Raw genomic sequence first — 15,185 nt, 5'->3', positions numbered from 1 at the left:
CCATTGGGCTCAGCCCCTCGTTCCAGGGTGGAGTCAAGGGCATAGACTGGAGTCAGAAGCAGGTGCTCAGGGCCCTTGGCCCTCTGACAGCTCCATGCCTCAGTTTCCCCAGTGTAATGGCACGTGGCACTTGCAGGGATGTCTGGGAGCGTTCGAGTCTTTGATGCCACCCGAGATGGGGATCTGTGCCCACATGCACACACTCTGCCCTCACACGCGTGCACGCACGAACATGTGCACACCGCTCTTGGCTGCCACGCACACTCACCTACACGCACCCACAGATTCTCGCCCCTCTGGCAGCACCACCCACCTGCTGGTCCTCGCTGTTGAATGCAGGAGAGGGTAAGAAAACCAACAAGAAGCCGGCCCGCTCCTGAGCCCCACCTGGAGTCCCACCGTTCGCTCTGCCCCCGCAGGAGCGCTCCAGGGCAGCTGCTGCAGGCCACCTTCCCGGGGAGGGGCTGAGGCCCTGTGGCTTAGCCCGGCCCCCGCCACGGCCTGGCCCACATGGCACAGGTACGCCCTGCCATGGACAGAAGTCCCACTCCCACGGGCTGCACTGCCCCACCTGTGATCAGAGACGTGGGGCTCCCGGAGCTGGGAAACTCCAGGAGGAGGGTCCTAGGGTCTTGGCTTAGCTCACGTGGGCGCTCGGCCACCACCCTGGAGTGACTGGTGCTCTGCGCCTCCATCCCCTCGTCTCTGAACCGAGCCGGGCATGACGCACCCAGGGCCGCGTGTTGCTCGTTGCTACAAGGAGGGCGCAGGGCCCCGTGGGCTGAGCAGGGCTGAGTCGGGCGCTGAGGAGCAGCCGGTCTCTGTTAACAGACAAGACGGGAACAGTGCTCCCGCAGAAGGAACAGCGGGTTCAAAAAATATTGGGCCTGGAGATCTGCTCAAAGCCAGGCAGCACCCCAGGAGGGCTGGAGGCGGGGTGGCCGGGGTGGGCCAGGGGCTGGGGGCTCCCCAACGGCACGAGGAGGCCACTGCCAGGGTTGGCCACACTCCCAATCCCAGCTGCTCCTTCTGCCAGGACGCTGCCAGCCCTGCCCACACTCTCCACCCGTCCAAACTCAACCAAAACGCGTCCTCGCTCACAGGCACTTAGTCCACCACCAAGAGGTGGGAGCGGGCGCACTGCCAGGCTTGGACCAGCTCAGAATATACCTGCCGAGCGGGCGCACTGTGGGGAGCCTCTGGGGAGGTGACTCCATGCAGCATCAGAGGCAAGAAAGGGGCTGCAGGGGGGCTGGGGGCGGGGAGGAGCCCGTGGTCCGGCCGCTCTGCCTTTCTCTGCTGCCTCTGAGCTCACTTGTCGCCAGCAGAGCAGGTCCGGCCCCGCAGGACTTTCTAAGCATGAGAGACACAACTGCCCACAGCAGGGTGCCAGCCTGCTCCTTGGGGTGCTGCTGGGGTTCTGGTGGCAGGTGTGGTGTGGCCCCCCCCCCCGGGGCTCAGCGCAGCCAGTTTTGCAGGTGGGCGCACGCAGGGTCACGGCCCCAGAGGAAAGCTGCCTCCTGGCCCCAGGGGTGGGGAGGCCAGGGGGGAAGGTGCCAAGGCACTCCCCAGGCTGGGCAGGCCCCACGCCCATCTGTGGGAACTGTCACCCGGGACCTGGAGCAGAAACAGCGACAACCCCTGGGCGCCCACGGCCAATTAGCCGAGGAGGAGGAGACTGTCGCAAGGGCCAGGTTTTGAAATTTGACTGAGGACTGCCCTGGTGAACTTGATTCACCCGCAGCCCGGGACCCACCTTCTCCAAGGCCTCCTCCCTGCAGGCAGACCCGCAGCCCCCGTGCCGGCCGGGTCCTGGCCCACTTCTTAGCCACTGGGCCTCCCTCCTCTGAAACGAGACGTGAATCTTCCCTTCTGGGGTGTTATGGGCTGAATTGTGTCCCCCAAATTCCTATGTGTGAGTCCTAATGCTCAGGACCCCAGAATGGGCCTCACTCGGAGAGGGGCCTGTACGGAGGTGACCCAGGAGAGCCAGGTCCCTGGGGTGCCCCTGACCAAGTCTGACTGGCGTCCTTAGGAGGGGGGATGTGTGGACACAGGGAGAGTGCCCGCCGTGTGGACATGTGGATGGCCGTCTACAGGCTGAGGGCAGGGGCCTGAAACAGGTTCTGCCACCAGGGGCCTCGGAAGGAGCCAGCCCTGCAGCCGCCTTCACCTCGGACTTCTGGCCCCCGGAGCGGGGAGGCCGTCCGCGTCCCCATGCCGCTGCCCCGCCCGTGGGGCTGGTCACGCAGCCCGAGCTAACTGACACAGGGAGGCTGTTAAGATCATTTGGATGGACGTTTTTGAAGTGCCAAGCACGTCTAGCAGATGCAGGCCTCCAAGAGCTGTGGGGTTCACACAAGTATTTAAAAGTGCATCACGCCCTCTGCAAAACGAAACAACTGCTGCCGAGGCCTTGGACTGCCGCTGGGAGAGGCCGGGCTGCTGCGCACCTCTGAGCCCCCGGGGCGGGGCGCACGGTACACCCGGCGGCCAGGAGCACAGGCGATCGCTGCGGGCCCTTCGGTACCGACAACCCCTCTGTGCCTGCTTCCCCATTGGCTAAGGGCACCTGTCCACAGGGCTGTGAAGACCAGCTAGGGCAGGGGTCAGCAAACTCTGGAAAGGGCCAGAGAGGAAATGTTTTCTCCTCAGAGGGTCACACTCGTCCGCTACATTGTTCTGCAGGCAGCCCTGGACGTATGTAAAGGGAGGGGCATGGCTGTATTTCAGAAAAAAATCTTCATTCCCAGACGCTGAGAGTGGAATTGTGTGTAACTGTCATGTGTCATGAAATGCGAGACTTCTGTAGATCTTTTCCCAACCATTCTTAGCCCAAAGTCCGCACGCAAACAGTTGTCTGGGCTGCCGTGACCCAGGGGACCCGCCCTAAGTGGTGAGGACCCCTGGGCAGCTGGGGGTGCTGGGCAGGACGTGCTGTATCACCTTCAAGCGCTGCACAGACTTGGGCTCCAGAAACATGTTTGAAACTCACTGGGTCCATTTGGGAGCGTGGCTGCCTCCGTGATCTTCCTCCCTTCCAGGCTCCCGGCCAAAGGCTCCGGAGCACCTGTGGCGTGCCCAGCCCCGGGCAGGTGCATCAGCCTATTCTCTCTCTGAGACTGCCCCTTCGGCGCCGGGGGGCCCGTCCCTAGCTCCCCTTTTACAGATGAGCAAGCTGAAGCTCAGGGGGAAGGTACTCAGCTCGACCCTGCTTGGCCCCGGCACCACGGACCCTACTCTGCGAACCCTGGCCAGTGGGGCCGTGGCGGGGGCTGCAGAGTGAATGGAGGAGGTGGGCACGGGGGTGTCCGGGAGGAGGTTACACAGACTAAGGGAGAAGCAGGGCTCAGCGAAGGGCCTTCCCAGCAGAGGGATGGCTCACGCGGAGGCCCGGAGGTGGGAAGGGACGGGGACCTTTGGGACAGATGGAAGTGGGGCTTAGTCATAACAAGCCTCCACCCTGGGTGTGAAGGGCTTCCTCCGGGGGGGACAGGCCTGATTTTGCTTTGAAAAGCTCCCTCCGAGGGCGGTATGCACAGTGCTCTCCAAGAGGGGTCCAATGGCAGCCGCTTACGAAACTTTAAAAGTTATGTTAAAAAGGGGGAAAAAAATCAGTGCAATCGATCTCAATAATAATCCAAAATGCTACTTCGTGTCATGAATATAAACATTATTGAGATATTTTTGCATTTTTTTCTCACTCGAGGCCTTTGGAATCGGGTGGGTGCCTCACACTCCCAGCAAACCTCAGCTCTGGCCGGCGGCGCGTCAGCTGCTCAGGACCACGTGGGGCTGGCACAGGTGTGGACGTGGGCCGGAGGAGGCGGGGGGGGGGGCTCCCCAGGCTCTCCGCTCAGACCCAGCCCAGGGAGGGCACACAGCGCAACTCGGAGCACTGGCCGCGGACGGCACAGAAAGCAGCGCTGAGTCTGGGCTCTGTCGAGTGTCCAGTGTGCTGTCACCGTATCAGTGTCAACGCAGACAGCTGCTGTCCTCACCCTCAGGGTCAGCCTCCCGGCCCCTGTCTACCCCCCACTTCAGACTAATGTGAGGCTTCCTGTCCCCGCAGGCGGGTGACCCGAGACCTGACCCTGGCGGCCCTGGCAGATGCATCCGGAAGGAAGGCCTCCTCCTTGATGTGCTCCGCAGGCGGCTGCTGGGGCTTCCCCGGGGACTCCCTCGGGAAGCACTTCACACGCTGGTGGGCACTCAGCCAGGGCGGCCCCCAGCAGCAGCGGTCCGCGAAGGTTCTCGGGGGCACAAAGGGCCAGCACCCAGGTTCCCCTGGGCACCTGGATCTAGGGGTACACCAGGGCTGTCCCCCCAGATATCCAGGGCTCTTAGGGAGCATGCAGGCGAACTAGCAGGCCAGCATCCTCCCGGCCCCAGCCCCTCCTCCAGGGTTCGGGGGACAGACAGTTGGGTCAGGAGCACATGTAGCTGTGGCCTGGCTGAGGAGCACCACCTCCCTGAGCCTCGCACTGAAATAGGGGCGTCGGGACGGCTCTCTTCATGGCCAGAGTGAGGATTCAATGAGCGCATGTGTGCGCATGAGGGTCCCCACAGAGAGCTATCTGTGGCCGTGTCATGCATATTTCAGGTCCTGGAACTTCATTTCTCATGTGTGGCCTCATCTCACCCCAGCTGAGTCCCGCTCCCAGGACAGAAACACTACCTGCTCTGGGAGTTAACTCACTCAGGCTCCTTGTTCATCTTCCTTCCGAATAAGTATTGTATTTGGGGGTCTTCCAGCTAGCCCACAATGCCCAGCCTTGGAGTGTCCATCTCTCCCCTCCAAAAAATATTTATTGAGCATCTCTATGTACTGTGTGCCAAGTGCTATGCAAGGCACTGGGGATTTAGCTGGAACAAAACAGACAAAGCCCGGGCCTCCTGGAGCTCACAGTCTGGGGACAGACACTAGTGACTTAAATGGAGAGCAAATGCAGAAGTGTGACTTTCAGTCGCTTGGAGAGAGAGGTAGGTGGCTGGCATCCGGAGGGCGAGCAGCAGAGGGATCGGGGCCAGGGAAGTGCCTGAGAGCTGAAGAAGCGTAGGACGCGGTGCGATCGTGCAAATGTCTCGTGGCCGGGGTTCGGCAGCCGGGCCGCTGTGAGCGCAGGCCGGGACGGGCAGGGCCTGGGCGGGCCTCCTGGGCTAGGCTGGGGCTGCGGGTCTTCTCAATCGAGAGCAGCGGCAGTCCGGGGCAGGGGCTAGAGGCCGGGGTGGGGGTGGGGTGTTCCGACCTAAGGGATCGGCCTGGCGCCTGGGAGAGCGCTCGGAGGGAGCAAGGGTGGGGCTGTGAGCCTGGAAAGCACCGGAGGGGCAGGAACGGGGAGAAGCCGGTGCCTGCGCGCAGGAGGCAAGAACTACCAGGCCTCCGGCAGCCTAGCCCTGGGGGCGGTGTGCGCGGGGTCCGGGGCGCTCCCGCCCCGCTCTCGGGAGACTGCTCGCACGTGGAGGGCGCTCTCCCGGGTGCTGGTCCTGGCCTCCCGCCCCTCTGATTGGTGGGCCTGGGGAGAGGCCTTGCGCATGCTCAGCCCAGGAGCCCCGCCCGCAGGCAGCGCGCCCTCTGCGCATGCCCAGCCTCGGGAACGGGGCCCGCAGGCGGTGTCCCCCTGCGCATGCCCGGCCAGGACGCCTGCCTGCAGGCGGCGCTGAGTCACTGGACGGCCGCGCGTGGGGGGCTGGGCGTCCCCCGTCTGCCCTTGCCGGGGGCCCGAGGGCGCACTGGAGCGGGGCACCTGAGCACCCCCTCCAGCACCCGCGGACTCTGGAGTAGAGGCGGCCCCGGCCTTTCCGTCTGCCTTACTCTTCATGTGCTCATTGAGAATTCGGTTGGGGGAATTGAAAGCGGTGCTTCGTCTGCAAGCTGCACGTTCGCACGGCTGGGTGGTCGTGGAGAGGGGCCCAATGCTAGGTCCCCCGCTGGGCCGCGGTGCGCTGGAGGGGAGCAGGGTGGCCGGACGGGGACTCCTTCTCCAGGACTTGCTGTGCTCACGTCCTGCCTTCACCCTCCCACCCAGCCCCCCGCTTCCGATTCCGAAAACATCAGGTCGTCGTGTTTCCGTTCCCCTAACCTGAGCTGTCTGTGGGCAGGCTGGCCCTTTGGGGACCAGAGGAGGAGCATCCACCCTCCCAGGGAGCCGTGTTTGCTCAGTTCGCATAGATGGCCTCCGACCGCGGGAGGGGCTTGGGGTTCCAGCCAAGTCTTCAGAGGCTCAGCGGCAGCTGCGTGGTTGGTGGGCACGGGTAGAACCAGCCGGAAATTTAAGGAAGGGGAAGGAACCCCGTGGCCTTTCCCTCTCTGCCTGTGTGGCTGGGGACACCTCTGTCACCCTCTGAGCCTCATTTCCCCAGCTGTTACTGGGTGATCAGCACCCACCTGCCTGCCTGGCGGGTAGGCTGCAGAACCAGACTAGCTCGGCCTTCAGTTGCGGGGCTTGGGTCCACATTCAGAGGCTCTGTGGCCAAGGACCCCGGTGGGCGTGATGGGGTAGGAGATCGAAGCGAGGGGGAACGGGGACAGGATGAGAGGCAAGGGGTGGCCTCTGAGCTGGCACCTGCTCCTGTCCTCTGTGTCAGATTCATGGAAGCAGGCGTCACTGGCTGATGTTCATGGCCATGGTCCTAGGCAGAAGTGTCCAGGAGGATGGGAGGCGGCACGCTCTGCTGGGACCCAAGCAGGCCAGCACAGAGCAGAAATGACAACTCATTATCATTCCTTGAGTGGGGGGCAGCACTCAAATAGACAGAGTGGGCGGTGAGAGAGAAATCCATCCCGGCAGCCCCTGCTGACCTAGCAGACAGCAAGGGACCACGACATGGGCCCTGGGGGCCTCTGCAGGGCTCCCCCTTCCCCTGCATGCTGTCACAGCACCTGACCCACCATCAGGGTCACATTGGTTTGATCCTGTAACACCGCTGGTTTCCTATGTTAAGCAAACACTTTTTAAGGGTGTCCTGTGTAGCAGCTTTTGTTCAGTGTTAAAAAAAAAAAACAAAACAACCCTCTTATTTATGCAATAAATAGGTTTTAATAGCCCATTGACAGGCTAGAAAACAGCAGCTCAAAGAGGTTCGGTAACTTGCCCAAGTTCACCCAGCTCACACGGGCAGAAACAGGACGAAACCCTGCCTATGTGCTGATGGGGTGGGAGCACCTGATTCATCTTTAAAGCCCCCACTCCTAACCCTGGCGGGAGCAACAGCCCTCTAAAAACAGGCTGAATGAAGCGGACCCACTGACAGAGTGGAAGGGAGGCTGCTCTTGGGTCCCCTAGTCCTGGGTTCAAACTCTGCTCCACCAGAATGAGCTGTGTGCCCTTGGGCAAGTCACCTCACCTCTCTGAGTTTCTGTGTCCTCCTCTATCCAATGGGAGACTGAATATTGTTTAAAATATGTTGTGAGAATTCAGTGGAAAAATCCTGCCATGGTCCAGAGCCAATTTATTTAGTTTGACAACAAATAGTATTTATAGTGATTCCTGGTGGGCGAGGGGGACCAGGGCGTGGTGGTTTGGGAGGGCTGGGGTGGGGTCCTGGGCAGTTGGGGGGCTGTTTCAGGGCCCACCTCCAGGTTTACAGCTGCTCCCCACAAATTAGAAAGGGCACCACCTCTGAGCAGATGCAGACCCTTGGGCTCACCAGACTGGCCCTGGCCTGGCACCTCAGAAGGCACCCAGTCCTCCTCCCCTTTTTAGGCCTAAAAGGATTGCAGTTCCCCCTCAGCCCTCCTTCATCCCTGAACTGGAGCGGGACCATGAGACTGGCTTTGGCCAAAGGATTTGTGACCGGGGTCAGGGCTCAGTGTAGGGCTGGGATCATGGCTCAGAGTGCAGCCAGAATCAGGGCTTACTAAGCCTGTGACCATGATCAAGGGTCAGTGTGTGACCCAGATCAGGATTCGTTGTGTGCCAGGACCCTAGTTGGCGCGTGATGGGGCCCGGGGCTCAGCACGTGGCCGGCATCGAGGTTCAGTGTGTCCCAGGGCTCAGCAGGTAGCCGAGGGGCAGGCATTCTTGGCAGCTGGGTGTCTCCGTGCACGCCTCTCCAGCTGGCACCCCGTGGCTGCCCCTGCCCGACACACAGAGTAGCGGGGTCCCCCGTGCTACAAGTGCTGTCCTGTCACCCCTGTGTTTAGCCTGCTAGCAAGGACCTGGACACCGGGGTCATACCACAGGTCCCTGCTCAGGCCTGGGCCCTGTCCACTCTGTCAGTGTCTTGCCAGGGCAGCGCCCTGACCCAGTCTGGCCTGCAAACCCGCCCTCCCCCAACTCAGCCCTCAGGCACAAACCTGGGCCAGGACACAGGTGAGATGGAGGGGAGGGGCGGCTGGAGAGCTGATTTGGGAAAACCAGGAAGCACTGGTACCTGAGCAAGGCAGGCGCCTGCCCCCTGCCCCCTCCCCCCCCTCCCCTGCTGGCCCCGGCCTGCAGGTGGCTGGCTCTCACACCTGCCTCTGAGACCCACTCTCATCCTGCAGGGAGCAAGCTGAGCCCAGAGAGGGTGCCTGTGCGCCCGGCATCACACAGCAGAGGAAGCCCGAGGAGATGGCAAAAGGCAGCGTTCGGGCCTTCCTACTAGGGCCGCGCAGTTAAGGCCGCTCCTCCGCCTGGGGCTCCAGCCTGACCCTGCTCTGGGATGTCACGGTGGCATCACTGGGGCGTTGGGGGTCTTTGTGTTGCTCCCAGGAATACTCTTAGTTTTTAAATAGAGGGCGGTGCTTAGCCCAAGGTAGGTGCTCCCAAATACCCCACCTGGTGACCCGGTGGTGGTGGTGGTGGTGGGGTTCGCTGGCCTGGGGCCCATGTGTCCTTGCACCTGTTTACTCTCCGTAACTAGGACGCACCCTGCTCCCAAGCACCTGAGATCTGGGAACAAGGGCGAGGCCTGTAATTAACGTTTCAACAACCCGGGACCGTCTCTCAGCATCTCCCAGACTCTCCCTCTTCCGGTCTGTCCACTGTTCTGTTTGTGAGTGGTGCTGTGACCTTGGTCTCACCTTGATGAGGAGGGAGACACCCCACTCCGCCCTCTTATCCGAGTCCCACTTTCTCTGCGTGCGAGTCAGAAGCTTGAAAGAACTTTTGAATTACACATATTGAGGTAACATTGGTTAACGTTATGTAACTCTCGGGTCTGCAGCTTCGTGATACGGCATCTGCAGGCTCGTCAGCCGCCCAGATCATGGGGGGCTGGGGCTGGGGGCTCGTTCTCCTCGGGCTGTTCTAGGGGAGGAGCCACACACAGCTGGTCCCAAAGGGTCCCAAGCTCAGAAGTCTGAGCTGAAGCCCCCCCTCCTGAGGAGGGTCGTGGGATGGGGGCAGAAGGCCCCTGACCTGGGAGGGGACCTGGGCCCCCGGCTCCTCCCTCCCCAGCCTCAGTTTCCTCATCCGTCAGGTGAGATGGGGTCCCTGCAGGGCTTGACCCAGCTCACAGATGGCCCAGGGCTCCACCAGACCCTAGACTCCACCAGAAAGGACACAGAGGCAGGCTGGTACGGCAGCGGGTAGCTTCAGCAGTGTCCCCACTGGGAAAAGGGCCGCTCCCTGGGGGACCGGGTGAGGGCGGCCCTTGGCAGGGGCCTCAGGGTGCTCTCATCCCTGAGTCAGTGTTGACGGGAACTTTCATTTGTCTAAGTGGCTGGCACGGCTCAGGCCTGGCAAGATGAGGAGCCTTCGCTGAGGCTGGGCTGCGGGCACCAGGTGGGGTCTGCTGGGCTCCAGGCCCCATGCGCAGCTCTGTGCCCGCCCCCTGCCCCCAGGGACAGGGGAGGCAGGGGAGAAAGCCTGCCTCACAGGGTGGGCCTGGGCCCTGGGGCGAGCTGCACGGAGTGGGGGCGCAGCCTGGGCCTGGGCCAGAGGAGCTGGAGGCGGCCAGGCCAGGGCTCCTCCCCAGAGCCTCCAGAGGGAGCCAGCCACACTGCCACCTTGACCTTAGGACGCCTGACCTTGGACATCGTCAGAGCAAATGTGGGCTGTTTTAAACCCAAAAGTTTGGAGTAATTCTGTGCAACGGCAGCCACAGGAGACTCGGACAGCCTTTTGGGGCCAGAGGCTAGCTGACCGAGGTCCCATGCCGGAGCCCCGACCGGCGGCCATCCCAGAGCAGGGTGGGTCAGGCCAACCCCAGGACCCCCGGTGGCGGTCACCAGGAGCCTGGCGTGGCCCACCCAAACGGGTGGGCTTGGCTCAGGCTGGGACAGCGTTGTGACCCTTAGGCTGCCCCAGGCCCTCTGGAGGTGGAAACCCTGTGCCCCTGGGGCCCCTCCCGGAATGGCAGGTGGGCTGCTGGCTGGTCTCTAGGATGCTTCCTCCCTGGAAACACCAGAGCCAGTGGGGACGCGGCCGGTGGGTCACCTGGATGGCACTTCCCTCAGCGCAGCCTGGCCACCGGGGGGAGCGCTGGGCTTGGCTGGAGGCGGCGCTGGGTGCGCCCCAAGTGCTGCAGGCCACGTGTTTGGCTGCCCGCTCCCCAGCCCTGTGTGGTGGTGTGATCGCTGTGTTTTAGATAAGGAACTTTTAATAGGCTTTTTTATGGGGGTGAAAGTCACAAGACATAAAATTAACCATGTTAAAGCAAAACGTTCAGTGGCCTTTGGTAGAGTGACAGTGTTGTGCCACCACCACCGCTCCCTAGTTCCAGAATGTTCTCCAGAAGGAGGGCCTGTGCCCAGGAAGCAGCCCACACAGCCCCGCAGCCCTGGCCACTGCTGCTCGTGGGTGGGCCTGAGCCAATGTCTCACGGGAATGGAACCAGATCACCCCCCCGCCCCGTGGTCCTCGCGCCTGGCTCCTCTCATGCAGCTGAGTGTTTCCAAGGTCTGTCCATGTTGCATGTGCCTGTCGGTGCTTTGTTCCTTTTCCTGGCCGAGTAATATTCCAGGGTGTGGTCGTTACCCGTGCATCTGTCTTTTGGCTGCTGTGAATGATCATGTCAATAAAGACCCTGAGGCAGAGAGGGGAGGGGACCTGCCAGGAGCCCAGGGCCACTTGGGTTGGAGCCAGCGTTTGAACTCCTGTTTGGGGGTCCCTCACCCCTCGCTGCTCAAACCTGCCCACCCCTTGGGACTGGGGCCTTGACCTGGTGGCTCCTGCACCCTCAGGGACAGCCCTGTCCCCGAGCATTGGGCTGGGCTGGGAAGGCCCCTCCACGCCTCGTGAGCAGGAGGGAGGCATTCTGCAGGCGATTTCCTGCCTGAGGCTGCAGGTCTGACAGGCCAGTGGTATCAAGGGCTCTGAACCCTGGGGTCTGAAGAGTCTCAAACACTAAGCTTCCGGAGTCCCAGTGTGTGTCCTGCCCCCACACTCACCAGGGGAGACAGCGTGAGTTGGGACGTGGCAGGCCTGGCCTCAGCATCCCTGCAAGGGTCTGCAACAGCCATAGCCACCCTCTGGAGATGAGGTCTGTGGGCCCCACCTTGTGCAAACTGCCCACCTCCAGCTCTCTCCCTGGAGTGATGACCCTGAAGGGTCACAGGGTGGGGAAATTGGTGGAGACCCCCGGTGACAATGCCCTGGGTCCTGCCCCTTGTGCCCCTGCCCCTGTTGTCCCACCTCGGCCTGGCAGCCGGAGGCCTCTGTGGGAAAGGACGAGCTCTGGGCCTAGAAATAGCCAAGTGTGGACAGAAATAAACTTGGCCTCCAAAGGGAACATGGAAAATTAAATAGGGAACATTAGCATTTGCCCAGCACTTTCCACAGCCATTACTCATTGAGAAGGTGATGTTTTTATCCTCATTTTAGACACAAGAGAACCGAGGCCCAGAGAGGGGAGGTGATCTGCCCACGATCCTTCTGCCAGGCCTCTGACCCCTGCGCATCCCATGATATGACCTGCACGTCCATACCTTTGAGCATCTACCGCCACAGTGCCTGCTGCTGGACATGCCCTTGCTTGCTTCTCTCCAAGAGGCAAACTCCTACTCATCCCTCAAAACCCAGCCAAATGCCACTTCCTCTGGAAAGCCTTCCCCAATCCTGTGGAAGGCAGTTGAGCCTTAGTGTGGATCTCTGCCAGGGCCTTCCCACACTGTGGGCCCCTTGAGATGGGGACTGTGCCTCAGTCAATGCTGCATCCTCCGATTCTATGCCAAGGAGTGTAGTAGGTGCTCAGAAAATGCTTGTTGAATGACTCATCAATGGAGGCTGCTCTCACTGACATGTGAGTGGCGGTGGAATGTTTGCCCCGCCCCCTGCATCTTCCTCACAACAGCCGGAGAAGTTAGCATTTGTAAGGCCATTCTACTGGTGAGCTCAGACAGGTGGACTCACCTGCCTAGGGGCCATGTAGCAAGTAACGGCTGGACCTGGGATTTGAACCCAGTCTCACAATCATGGATCCTTCTTGAAGGCCAGCTGTGTGCCTGGCAGCAGGCTTGGGTGGGATCTGAGGTGGGCAGGGCATCCGACCGCCCAGCCCGTCCACTCCCTGCTTCCTTGTCCCTCAGGCTGGCTCTCAGGAGCGCCATCTGAATGCCCTTTCTCCCACACAGCAGCCCCTCTGTGGGTCTGGCATCCTCCGCTGAGAACTCCTCCCGGCCTGCGGGGACCGTGCCCCGGGGGGTTCTGGGAGCACCTGTGGTCCCATACCGTCCTCTCTCGCCTTCCTCAGGCTGGCTCTGCACCTTTGGTCCCCTTGGAGGGTGTCCTTGGCAGGCTGAGGCCTGAGGCTACCCCATGAGAGGCTTAGGGGGCTGGGGGGCAGAGGCCAAAGCGCAGGGAAGAAGGGGGGTGCAGAAGGTCTGAGAGCCATGGCAGTGAAGCGGGGTCCACAAGAGGATTTCAAGATTCTAGCTTAAAGAATTAAGGTTCAATGGCGCTGGCCGCGAGCTCAGTCGGTTGGAGCATCGCCCCCTACGCCAAGGTTGCCGGTTTGATCCCCAGCCAAGACACATACAGGAAACAACCAATGATGCATAAATAAATGGGACAACAAATCGATGTTTCTCTCTCTCTCTCTCTCTATCAAATCAAGAGATAAAATAATTTAAACAAATTTATAAAAGGAATTAAGTTTCTAGGGCTATTGCCATCTCTCCAGCCCAGCAAGGGCCTGGTGGCTGGAGAGAAGGAGGGCAGCTCAGAGATGGGGGATGGGCCGGGGCGGGTGGACAGAGGAAGGGCAGGACAAGTTGGAAGGAGAAGCATAGCCTAGAGGGAGGAGCGGGCCTGCAGGTGCCTGGCCCTGGTTCTGGGAGGAGCCCACTGAGGGGGTCTCAGGGTCCCTTGGCCACACCCCTGCCCCCTGGGGCGCACATGGGCACACCTGGGGGAGAGCCCAGGCCCTGGCGTGCCTGGCTGGAGCTGGCCTTGTGCCCCGCCCAGGCCGCCGTCCTCAGCTGAGCCAGGGTGGGGTCTGCCTCGTGGATGGCGGGTGGGCAGATGGAGACATGGGCCGTGTCATAGCCCAGCCATTGGCTGGGGTCCACCCGACACCATCTCCTCTGTCCCTATAAGCAGGGCCTGTCCCTTCTGCTGACAGGAGAGGTCAGGGACCCGTGAGTCACTCAGACCTAGTCCAGTTTCTCCCTGGCATCCATCCATCCGCCTGTCTGCTGCCTCCTCGCTGCCTGGGCTGGGGGCAGGTGCCGGCGCTGCGGCTGGAAGCCCACGGCGCTGCGGTCAGGACACCCCAGCCCTCGGGCGCGCCTCTCTCCTGCTCACGCAGTGAGCCGCCCCGCTGCCAGGCTCTGTGACCCAGGGCTCTGGGCTCACGAGGTGCCGAGTGAGGTGACATCAGGCTCCGTTCCACAGGCTCGCCATGACCCCTGCTCCCTGTGGCCCCCTGGCCCAGCTCCCCTCTGGCAGGTGGGAGCTGCGGCCCTGGGCGAGGGCCTGCTCTGGAGTTCCCCGAGCAGGGGGGCCTGGGTTCCCCTAACTCCCCGTCACGCTCCTTCCCAGGCGGGCCGGGAAGCCGCAGCTCCTCCGCTCCTCCAAGCTGCTTTCCAGGACTGCGGGCTCTAGGGCCACCGCTCCAGGGTCAGGCGGCAGAGGCCACGCGAGGGTCCTGGCCGCCTCTCCGGGCCAGCAGCGCCACCTGGTGGCCTCAGGCCCCCAGACACCTTGGTCCCACGACGCGTGTCCCGCGGGTCAGTGGGAGGGGCTCGCCCCAGGCCCCTGGCAGCTCCGAGGAAGAACCCAGGAGTCCTGGGCCGCGACCAAGCCTGCGATGTGCCCTGAGCTCTGCCCCTGACAGGTGAGCGCAGGCTCCAGCAGAGCCCGGAAACAGCGCCCAACCCGGAGGGAAGAGTGAGAAAGGGCCTCAGTCCCTGCGACTGGGCGTGTGTGGCGGGGCACAGGGAAGGGAAGGGGTGCTGCTGGGTGGGTGAAAGGAAGTAAATGAGTGTGCTGGGCCCTTCCCGTGATCTCAGGCTAGTCCCTCATTATTAAGTGCTGAGCACCATGTGTGCTCCTACGCACATGTGTATTTAGTACATATGCAGGCACATGCACACATAAACACATGCACTGTGCATCCACATGCACAGTGCATGTATGTACACAGCAGTATATGCACACACAACTCGCACACATGCACACTAGTGTTTAATTCTTGCAACCCCCTCTCCAGGTGGAAGGTCGATCAGTTTCTCTCCCTCAACAGAAGAGGGAGCGGAGGCCCATGCACGACTGGAGGGGCTGGTGTGGCCAAGGGGTGTGGTGTGTGAGGGGCACCCTGTCGCCCCTGCCTGGGCTCCAGCCCCGGAGCGCCTGCCCTGGGCTGGGCAGGGGTGCTCCCTCTGTGAGCCCGTGGTCTTAGGGTCCCAGGAGCTGCCCCCAGCCTTCCCTCTGGGCTTGGCCCTGCAGAGGGCAGGGTAGGGTGGGGTTCAGATTCCTGGACCTCCCCCGCATATGCTAGAGCTTGACTCTCAACCCCCCCAGCAGGCCACTAGGAGGGGGCATCTGTGGGGGTGGGTGGGGCAGACGAAGACCCTCGGGTCCCAGGACTCCTCCATGAATGGGTCCCAAGTACAATCTGGACATCTTGGGGTCACACGGTCAGATGCCGTGCAGCCCCTATGGGCTGGTCCCGGGCCTCGTGAGATGCTGGGTGGGCCAGCATCTGAGCTCTTCCTGGGGCCACAGTTGGGGTCCCAATGGTTGATCGCAGGGCAGATGCTTGTGCACCTGGCCTGCTCCTCCCACCAACTTCATGCCCCACCCCTGCCCCGCCTGGGA

The 15,185-nt window shown here is 62.0% G+C and overlaps 1 long non-coding RNA gene across 1 annotated transcript; it reads left to right on the top strand.

Moving 5' to 3' along the window:
* The first annotated feature begins 10,768 nt into the window (after positions 1-10,768).
* LOC150003941 (uncharacterized) lies at positions 10,769-12,947 on the top strand. Its single transcript, XR_016512243.1, has 2 exons — positions 10,769-10,826; positions 11,751-12,947. It is a non-coding gene; the product is annotated as an uncharacterized LOC150003941 (long non-coding RNA).
* Positions 12,948-15,185: the final 2,238 nt, after the last annotated feature.

The sequence above is a fragment of the Furipterus horrens genome, unplaced genomic scaffold, assembly GCF_987537825.1.
Source record: "Furipterus horrens unplaced genomic scaffold, mFurHor1.1.pri manual_scaffold_7, whole genome shotgun sequence".
NCBI lineage: Eukaryota > Metazoa > Chordata > Mammalia > Chiroptera > Furipteridae > Furipterus > Furipterus horrens.
Note: the sequence above shows the minus strand (reverse complement) of the source record. Positions and strands in the feature narration are given on the sequence as shown.